The 9524-nt window shown below is 41.9% G+C and overlaps 1 protein-coding gene across 3 annotated transcripts in view; it reads left to right on the top strand.

The window, feature by feature from the left end:
* Positions 1-6293: 6293 nt before the first annotated feature.
* ZCCHC7 (zinc finger CCHC-type containing 7) overlaps positions 6294-9524 on the top strand; it is a 246704-nt gene continuing 243473 nt past the window's right edge. For 2 of the 3 annotated variants that reach the window (XM_042243238.2, XM_012120976.5), the window contains exon 1: positions 6294-6412. The gene's annotated coding sequence lies outside the window, so the exon portion shown is untranslated. Of the gene's footprint in view, positions 6417-9524 lie in introns of all 3 variants that reach the window. The other variant, XM_004004248.6, reaches the window with a different exon arrangement.

Here is a 9524-nt window from a genome sequence, read left to right as displayed (position 1 = left end):
CCAACACAATTTTTTTCTAAATCACTTGAGAATCAGTTTCAGACCTGATGTCTTTTTACTGCAAGTACTTCAGATTATACAGTCTAAAAAGACAAGGACATTCTGTTACACAGGGATTGCCAGATGGCTCACTGGTAAAGAAGCTGCCTACCAATGCAGGAAACATAAGAGATGAGCGTTTCATCTCTGGGTCAGGAAGATCTCCCAGAGGAGGAAATGGCAACCCACACCAGGATTCTTGCCAGGATAATCCCACAGACAGAGGAGCCTGGTGGGCTATCGTCCATGTGGTCACAACGAATCGGATGTGACTGAGCATACACATTCTCTTACATAATTGTAATACAAATATAAAGGACTGTGGGCCATGGGGGCCAAATCCAGAAAAAAAAATCAGGAGAAGAAACAGCTACACAGCAGTGTCATCAAATCTAGCTTTATTTGGATTTTGCCAATTGTCCCAATAATATCCTCTATGGCAAAAGAAAGTCCCAGATCACACATTGAATTTATTATGTATCATGTCTCTTTTATTCTCCTTTAGTGCAGGAGAGTTCTCTGTCATGGTTTTTATGACACTGACATTTTTGAAATGTTTGAAGAGTCAAGTATTTTGTAGAATGTCTCTCCATTTTTTTTGTTTGTCTCAGTTTCCTCATGATTACATTCAGCTTATATGCGTTGGTAGGAGTACCACAGAAGTGATGTGTTCTTCCCAGTGAATCACATCTCTCTCTGTAAGTGAAAGCCCCTCTTTCTTCCCTTCCACTCCGACTCCCTTCTTCAGAAGTCAGTAATCACTGTTATAGATTGGCATCCATCCAGTATTTTCTCTAGGCATTTATATAAAGACATATCTACATATAGCCACACATAGAATCTTTATAAACTATAACAAAAATGAGTTCATAATATACCTCAGTTCAGTTCAGTTCAGTCGCTCAGTCATGTCCGACTCTTTGCAATCCCATGAATCGCAGCACACCAGGCTTCCCTGTCCATCACCAACTCCTGGAGTTCACTCAGACTCACGTCCATCGAGTAAGTCCTGCCATCCAGCCATCTCATCCTCTGTCGTCCCCTTCTCCTCCTGCCCCCAATCCCTCCCAGCATCAGAGTCTTTTCCAATGAGTCAACTCTTCTCATGAGGTGGCCAAAGTACTGGGGCTTCAGCTTTAGCATCATTCCTTCCAAAGAAATCCCAGGGTTGATCTCCTTCAGAATGGACTGGTTGGATCTCCTTGCAGTCCAAGGGACCCTCAAGAGTCTTCTCCAACACGACAGTTCAAAAGCATCAATTCTTCGGCGCTCAGCCTTCTTCACAGTCCAACTCTCATATCCATACATGACCACTGGAAAACCGTAGCCTTGACTAGACGGACCTTAGACGGCAAAATAATGTCTCTGCTTTGAATATGCTATCTAGGTTGGTCATAACTTTCCTTCCAAGGAGTAAGCGTCTTTTAATTTCATGGCTGCAATCACCATCTGCAGTGATTTTGGAGCCCCCAGAAATAATGTCTGACACTGTTTCCACTGTTTCTCCATCTATTTCCCTTGGAGCGATGGGACTGGATGCCATGATCTTCATTTTCTGAATGTTGAGCTTTAAGCCAACTTTTTCACTCTCCTCTTTTACTTTAATCAAGAGGCTTTTTAGTTCCTCCTCACTTTCTGCTATAAGGGTGGTGTCATCTGCATATCTGAGGTTATTGATATTTCTCCCAGCAATCTTGATTCCAGCTTGTGTTTCTTCTAGTCCAGCGTTTCTCATGATGTACTCTGCATATAAGTTAAATAAGCAGGGTGACAATATATAGCCTTGACGTACTCCTTTTCCTATTTGGAACCAGTCGTTGTTCCATGTCCAGTTCTAGCTGTTGCTTCCTGGCCTGCATACAGATTTCTCAAGAGGCAGGTTAGGTGGTCTGGGATTCCCATCTCTTTCAGAATTTTCCACAGTTTATTCTGATCCACACAATCAAAGGCTTTGGCATAGTCAATAAAGCAGAAATAGATGTTTTTCTGGAACTCTCTTCCTTTTCCATGATCCAGTGGATGTTGGCAATTTAATCTCTGGTTCCTCTGCCTTTTCTAAAACCAGCTTGAACATCAGGAAGTTCACAGTTCACGTATTGCTGAAGCCTGGCTTGGAGAATTTTGAGCATTACTTTACTAGCGTGTGAGATGAGTGCAAAATATACCTACTGCTCTGCAATTTGTCTATTTCACTCAACTGTATGTCTTAGAGATCTTTCTATGTAAGTATATTCTGATTTATCACATTCTTTTAAAAGCAGCATAATATAAAAAAATAGTATAGCTATATCCTTGTTTATTTCATGCCCTAGGGCTCAGTTGGTAAAGAGTCTGCCTGCAATGCAAGAGACCCAGGTTCAATCCCTGGGTTGGGAAGATCCCCTGGAGAAGGAAATGGCAAATCACTCCAGTATTCTTGCCTTGGACAATTCCATAGACAGAGGAGCCTGTAGACCATGGGGTCACAAGAGTTGGACAAGACCGAGCAACTAAACCTATTGATGAACATTTATGTTGTTTTCCTTTCTATCACAATCTTTCTACATATATTTAAGAACATAATTCACAATTTTGATGGATCCTGTCAACTAGCTCCCTTAAAAGGCTTTTCCAACTGGTATTTCTATCCACAGTGTATGAGGTCATTTGCATTTTTCTGATTATTAGTGATGCTGAATACCTCTGATTGTAGTTCACAGCCTTTTGGATTTCTTCTGTGAATGGCATATTGGTGTTCTTTGCAGATAGAATGTTGGACTGTTGTTTTACTAACCACTTACTTGGCCTCCTCTGCAGAAGGAGGCTTTTTTACTTACCCTAGGCAGCCAGCTGCTCCCTCCTTTTCTGTTTCATACCACTGTTCAAACTGTACCCAGGTCTTCATTTGGCAAACATTCCACGCTGAGTCCACTCATTCCACAAGCTATCTCTGGGAACTTGCTATCTCTGGGTACTCTGCCTTGGGTTAAGTGCTGGGAAGACAGGAGCAGTTCATCACAATCTTCACCCTTGAGTTTAGCTTTGAATGGCAGCTTTGGGTATAGAAAAGAACATAGGTTTTGGAATGACACAAGACTTGAGTTTGAATCCCAGCTGTGCAATTTAGAGGAAGTCACATGACCTCACCAACTCACAATTTCCACACTAATGAAATGGGCTAACACTCCCTTATAATATATCTAAGAAACAATATACCTAAGTGGCTCACAAGGGCCTGTTACACGGTAGACTTTCCTGAATAGATAGCAATGGAAAGGCAACTGGTAAAAGGTCAAAATGATTAGTGAATTTTCAGAGGTTCTAGGTACTAGAAGAAAATAAAGTAGGTAGCACCTCTGTCTGCAATGGAAGACTAAGGACAAGTCACTTACCCAGATCCTGCTCCCCTATATCCCCCACCTTGCCTGCCCTCTGCAGCAGCTTTCTGCCATGGGGAAAGCAGGTGCTTCCTTTTTCAAATGAATGGATTCTTTAGAACATTCTCTGTAAGAGAGGCTCCAGGATATTCATGCATGCTGCCACCTGTGATCTCAAGGGTGTGGACCAGAGACAGTGTGAGGTGGAAAGAGAAATACTATGTGTGGGGAGAGCCTCAGAGACCTGGATGATACATACAGCTCTGCCTCTGCCAGGTGACTCTCAGCAGGTCTCTTCCCTTGTTGGTTTCAGTTTCCCCATCACAATAGGAGACTAATTCTCATGATTTCTAAGAGCCATCTAAATGAGATCTCACCATGTAAAGGCAGGCTGTGTGTATATATACACTACTCTCCTTGGTTAGAAATCTCCACATCCCTGAGCTCCCTACAGCTCTTTACATCATCTTAGTATCATGGAGCACTACACTGCATTCCAGTTATTTGGAGTCATGACAAGGTTTCCCACTGAACTGACAGCTTGATCCACATCCATATTCCTTTAACACCATTACTGAGTGTTGTCTGTCAAGCACTATATTAGCTGGTGAAGATACAAAGACAAAACATCTATTTCTATTTTCTGGGAGCCCATCCTCCAGTTAGGAGACAATTTTAAGAGAAACACAACTGCCTTGATGGAGGTTTCTCCAAAGTGTAGGGAAGCCCAGTGAAGGCAGGTTTGTTCTCTCTGTCTGAGTTGGAAGGTTTCCTTGAAGACCCAGTGTTCAGCAGAGTAGGGTGGACTTTATCGGCTATAGGGGTGCTCTCTGTAAAGGCAAAGGTAGGATAGAACATAGTGTCATTGCAGCAACTGCCCACTCTTCAACTTGGCAGTGAAGAAGTAGGCAGATGTCAGCTCATGAAGTGTTCTTCATGCTATCCAAACAACTCTAGGTTTTATGACATAACCTGCCAGGAGTAATTAAAGCATTTTTAAGCATATGAACTTACCAAATCTTTGTTGAGTGCAGGAGTAACAGTAATAGAAAAAAGAGAGGACTGGGCACAGTAAATAGGAACATTTCTTAACTATGTGGCCTTGGGCAAGTTACTTAGCTTCTGAATCTGTTCCCTTTTTTAAAACTCTCAACCTCAAATAGTTGTTAAAATTTCAAAGTTTATATGTGGTAAATTTATAGACATAAGACTGACACTTGATAAAAGCTCAGTATATTGTTTTTTAAAAGAAAACATTTTTTTTCCACACAAATATACATTACCTAAAAATCTAGTTATTTCTGTGGCTCATTTCTTGGCCTGATTCCTCCTCTGCAAAATCTGTGTGTGTGTGTGTGTGTGTGTGTGTGTGTGTGTGTGTGCACACGCGCGTGCGCATGCTCAGGCAAATCCAACTCTTTGCAACCCCATGGACTGTAGCCAGCCAGGTCACTCTGTCCATGGAATTTTCCAGGCAAGAATACTAGAGCAGGATGCCATTTCCTATTCCAGGGGTCTTCCCCACCCAGGGATTGAACCCCTATCTCCTGCATCTCCTGCACTGGCAAGTGGATTCTTTACCACTGCACCACCTGGGCTTCCTGCAAAACGGGTGGGTCCACCGATTTTATCTTTTCACTGTATCCTGTCTTCCTTCCTAGCACTTACCATAATGTTAACTAACATTTCTAATTATTTTCCAGATCAAACTCTGACTATAATTAACTATTTGTATTCTGCTTCTCTGGTAGACTCTAGCTCTATGAGACCAGCTGCTAAGTCACTTCAGTTGTGTCCGACTCTGTGTGACCCCATAGACAGCAGCCCACCAGGCTCCCCCGTGTCCATTGAGTTGGTGATGCCATCCAACCATCTCATCCTCTGTCATCCCCTTCTCTTCCCGCCTTCAATCTTTCCAAGCATCAGGGGCTTTTCAAATGAGTCAGTTCTTCCCATCAGGTGGCCAAAGTATTGGAGTTTCATCAGCTTCAGCATCAGTCCTTCCAATGAATATTCAGGACTGATTTCCTTTAGGATTGATTCCTTTATATGTTCAAATAAATGTTGGCAAAATTAATCAATGTTAAGATTATCTTTCAAGCCTGTTGTCAAAGGCCAACGAACTGCTAAAGATGGCCAGTGAGTTTATAACTAAAATAATTTGCGAGAAGAGAAACCCAAAGTCAGGGACTCCCAGCACAATCTGTAGCTGCCTGAGGCTTCCAAAGGACCAGTACTAACTTCAATCTTTAGCAAGTGTGCAGTTCTTAAAGGTTCACAAAGAATTAAATCTGTTGTCTTCTATTATAGTATAAAAAAGAGCCGAAAGCGCCCCAGGGTAAACTAAGTTCAACTTCAACTTAGACATGGAAGGGGCTTGCCTAGGATCACCTAGCTCAAGAGAGAAGGATCTAGAAGCCAGGCGCTCTCAAAGAGGCTTTTCCCTCTCTGGGGTTCCCCGGATCCGAAGCCTCCTGCTGTACCAGCCCTCGTCCAGTACCTGGCTCTCAGATCCGCTACCGCGCCACGTGGCACTAGGAGGGTGTCCCCTGAGATCTGGGAGAAGGCGGAGCCTGGTCTAAACCTCGCCCTGGAGCATCATGGGAGATGTAGTGTTTATCTCCAGCACGGAAAGTGCTAACTCTCCCAGATTTGGCTCGGTAAGTAGCATATCACCTGTGCAGGTCCTTCAAACATGCTATTCCCTAACACAGATTCAGCCTAGATACTTGTGAAAGAAGCCGTTTCTTTCACGTGCTCAGGCAAGTCCTGAGCAAACAAATAAAAGACTATATGAGGGGAAGGCAAAGGGTTAATAGTTGTTACGCACGTCTACTGGAGGCGAGGAGTGGGCGGGGACAGAAGACGACTTCCAGGAGCTCTGTTTTCACCGGAAGTGCCTTCCCTCCTCGTGGGTCCGCGCGGACGCCGTTTCCTTACCTCATTTGTCTTCGCCCCTCCCCGTCCCTCTACGCGTTTTGGTTCCTGGTTGGTGCTTCCTGGTCGCAGCCGCGGCAGTGAGTATGTGTGACGGACCCCAAGGTGTCCATGGCCGGGGTGCCCCTGCCCGCCCTCCGCCTCCCCGCTAGGCTGTGGAACTAGCGCGTGTCTCTTCGCCGGCCTCCGTGTCCCCGTTTTTCCCTCACTCGTGGCCGGGCTCGTCTCGTGGCCTCTCAGTCGAGCTCTGCGCCACGCGACTCCGCGGACCCGCTGTGGTGTCCGCCTCTCTCTGCCGCTCCGAGGCCTGAGGCCGTGGTTCAGAAATGGCTGAGCGCCCGTGGCCTTGGTGGGGAGTGGCGTTCCTGCCTACTTTACCTCCACAACCCCCAGAGATTCCTCTTTTAGGAAAGCTGGTCTGTCAATTAAACGCGAAGAGAGGTCGGCTTTTGAGAACCGAACAGTCCTGGACCAAGTCCAACCTCAGCTGTCAGAAGCAGCAGCTGTAATTGTTGGGACAGGAAAATTTCGAGGATTGGGCCCCTTCCCGCATGTGAAACAAGGAGACCTGCGCTGTGTTCGCCGATGCCTTCCTTTTATCCTTCACATCCTGGGAGCCGGCAGTTAACTTAAACTTTAGGAGCCGCAGGTGTTGTGGGAAAACTGGCCGAGTGAGAGGCAGTAGGCCTGAGTTCCGGGGGCGGCTCCACAACTGGTGACTCTAAAATTCTTAGAAATCTTTTCTAGCGTGTATTTACTTTTATTTCAGATTACAGGATAGAATTAGGAGATCTTTAAGGCTCAATGAATAAATAAGCTTCTCAGGGCCTGTTTCTCTATGTATAAAATGATAGCGTTCAATTTAATGACTTTCAGGTCTCTTTGAAAACTCTTTGGGTTTTAAATATTTAGGCTGTGTGTATTTCAGACAGTATTGTGCTTTGAGGACAGTTCACTATGGCTGCTTTCAAGAGAATCTGAGAGTGCTGAATTAACCGAGGAAGACATGAAAGTGAGGGTTGTAAAATAGCTTCAAAGATTAAGATACTGTGTAGCATAAGGAAAAAGGCTGAGGGTGAAGAAAGTGTTGTGATAAAATTAGTTATTCTGTAAAGACTTTATGTCAGGAACAGCTGGACTTGTCTGAATAAATTAAGCATTATTTTCTCCTACCGACCTCTTGTATTCTGATTTTTTTGTGACCATTGTTTCCCACATTCGGGTTCGCTATCTCAGTTTGATTTACTTCCTAGTGAAAATCTTATGAAGAGTGGACAGAAAATATAACACTAGAGTCAGTAGTGTTTCAAATCTGTCACTGTCAGGATAGCTCACTAAGAGTAAGTCAGACATTTTAAGTTGAAATTAAACTATTAATCATGTTCTAACGAAAGCTAGGCTTAAAATCAAGATGTGAATTTCATTTAAATTTCTTTGAGATGGATAACATCTCATCAAAAAGAAACATAGGCTAAAAGTTCTTTGAAAAGAAATAACAAGACTGAAGTGACCAATTAGTAGACTGTAAGAGTAGAAATGTTGGTTTTAAAGATTGTACAGTAAAATCTGAAAGCTTAAATAAGCTTTAAGTTGTCTAGTTTAAAAAATTTCAGTGAATGAATACTGCTCCTACTTTTGAATGGCTAGAGGCTTTGCAGTTATTCTCTTATGTAAGAGCCATCTTTTTTGCTTGTGGCATTGCTATTTATTGTCTGAATACAAACTTGGGATGTTCTTGGATAGTAAACTGACAATGTATGCTTTTCTTTCCAGTTAAAATGCCTCTTTCATAGTTTTTAAACTCTACTGGGAAATAAAGTGGATATTTGTGAGATAAATTTAGGTGTTAAAACCAATGCATATATAGCTTTGAAGGAATTTTTTTTTAAATCTTTATTTGAAATTGTTAATTTTTTAATGTTAGTGAACATTTGGTTGAGAATCAGGGAAATGTGTTTCTTAACCAGGTAAATAACTTGGGATAGGCCTCTTTATTTCTTTGGACCTAAGTTTCCTTATATATAAATTGAGAAGATTGTATGAGATACTCTGAAAAGTCTCTTCCAGATTTAAAATTTTGTGACTCTCATAGGGACTTTGTTATCTAGTTAAGTATGCCTGAGAATTGTATACAATAATCAAAAAGCCGAGAAGTCCTTCTAAATTAAAAGTTAGAAACATGTATGCTTTTTCATATTTGTCCTCTGAGTATACATAAAAAAAGAAAATTAATGCATTTGAGTGTAATTAAGGTAGTAACATAAACCAACACAGCCTCAGGCAAACCTTTACTCTGGGAAATATAAGCTACATAAATAGAAGAGCAGGTTATGCTGAGCACAGTTTTCAGTACAGAAGGTACAAAATCCTCTTAAAGGCCATAGGGGCTAAATTGTTAAATTCATTTTCTACATTTCAGGAAAAGAGATAAACCCTTAGACCCAAGGAAGTCTGTTTTTATTTCTGTAGTTTATTTTTGGCATACATTCACAGGTGTGCCTATGGCTCTATTTATTCTTAATCCCTTTCCTTTGGGATGGCTCCAGAGTAGTACAAATTTGTAACTCTGTAATTTAGCTCTTTAATTTTTTCTGTGCTGCACTGGAATTATGTTTTATCTTAAGTCCACACTGGATCCTCAGGATGGATCCAGTGAGGATTTTGCAGGAAGCATAATTCCTTTGACTTCTTTTAGAATTAATTTACCTATTAAATAAAAAGGAAAGGATTCATCTTTTATTTGAATTCCTCTGAGGCTAACATTTCAATATGAACTGATAAATGCTATGAGCATTATCATTCAGACAGCCACATTCAACTTGTATGACAACAACAGCATAGCAACCTGAAGGGCAGTGCAAGAAGGGAACAGATATATTGTACCTTTTAGAAGGAAAAAAAAAAAGGCATAGAGAGTTTGGGTCCCCCCAACTTTACTGAGATAAATTGACAAATAACATTGTGTATGTTTAAAGTGTACAACATAGTGATTTGATGTATGTATATATTGTGAAATGATTACTGCATTAAGGTTAATTAACAAACACATCCATCACCTCACATATTTGCCTTTTTTGTGTGTGATTAGAAAGTGTAAGATTTACACTCTGATTAGCCCTCAAATATGCTGTATAGTATTGTTGACTCAGAACTTTCGATCATCCTCCCCCGACCCCCACCCCAGCTTTATTG

This window comes from Ovis aries, chromosome 2 (genome assembly GCF_016772045.2).
Source record: "Ovis aries strain OAR_USU_Benz2616 breed Rambouillet chromosome 2, ARS-UI_Ramb_v3.0, whole genome shotgun sequence".
Classification (NCBI taxonomy): Eukaryota; Metazoa; Chordata; class Mammalia; order Artiodactyla; family Bovidae; genus Ovis; species Ovis aries.
This window is presented reverse-complemented; position numbering and strand designations above follow the sequence as displayed.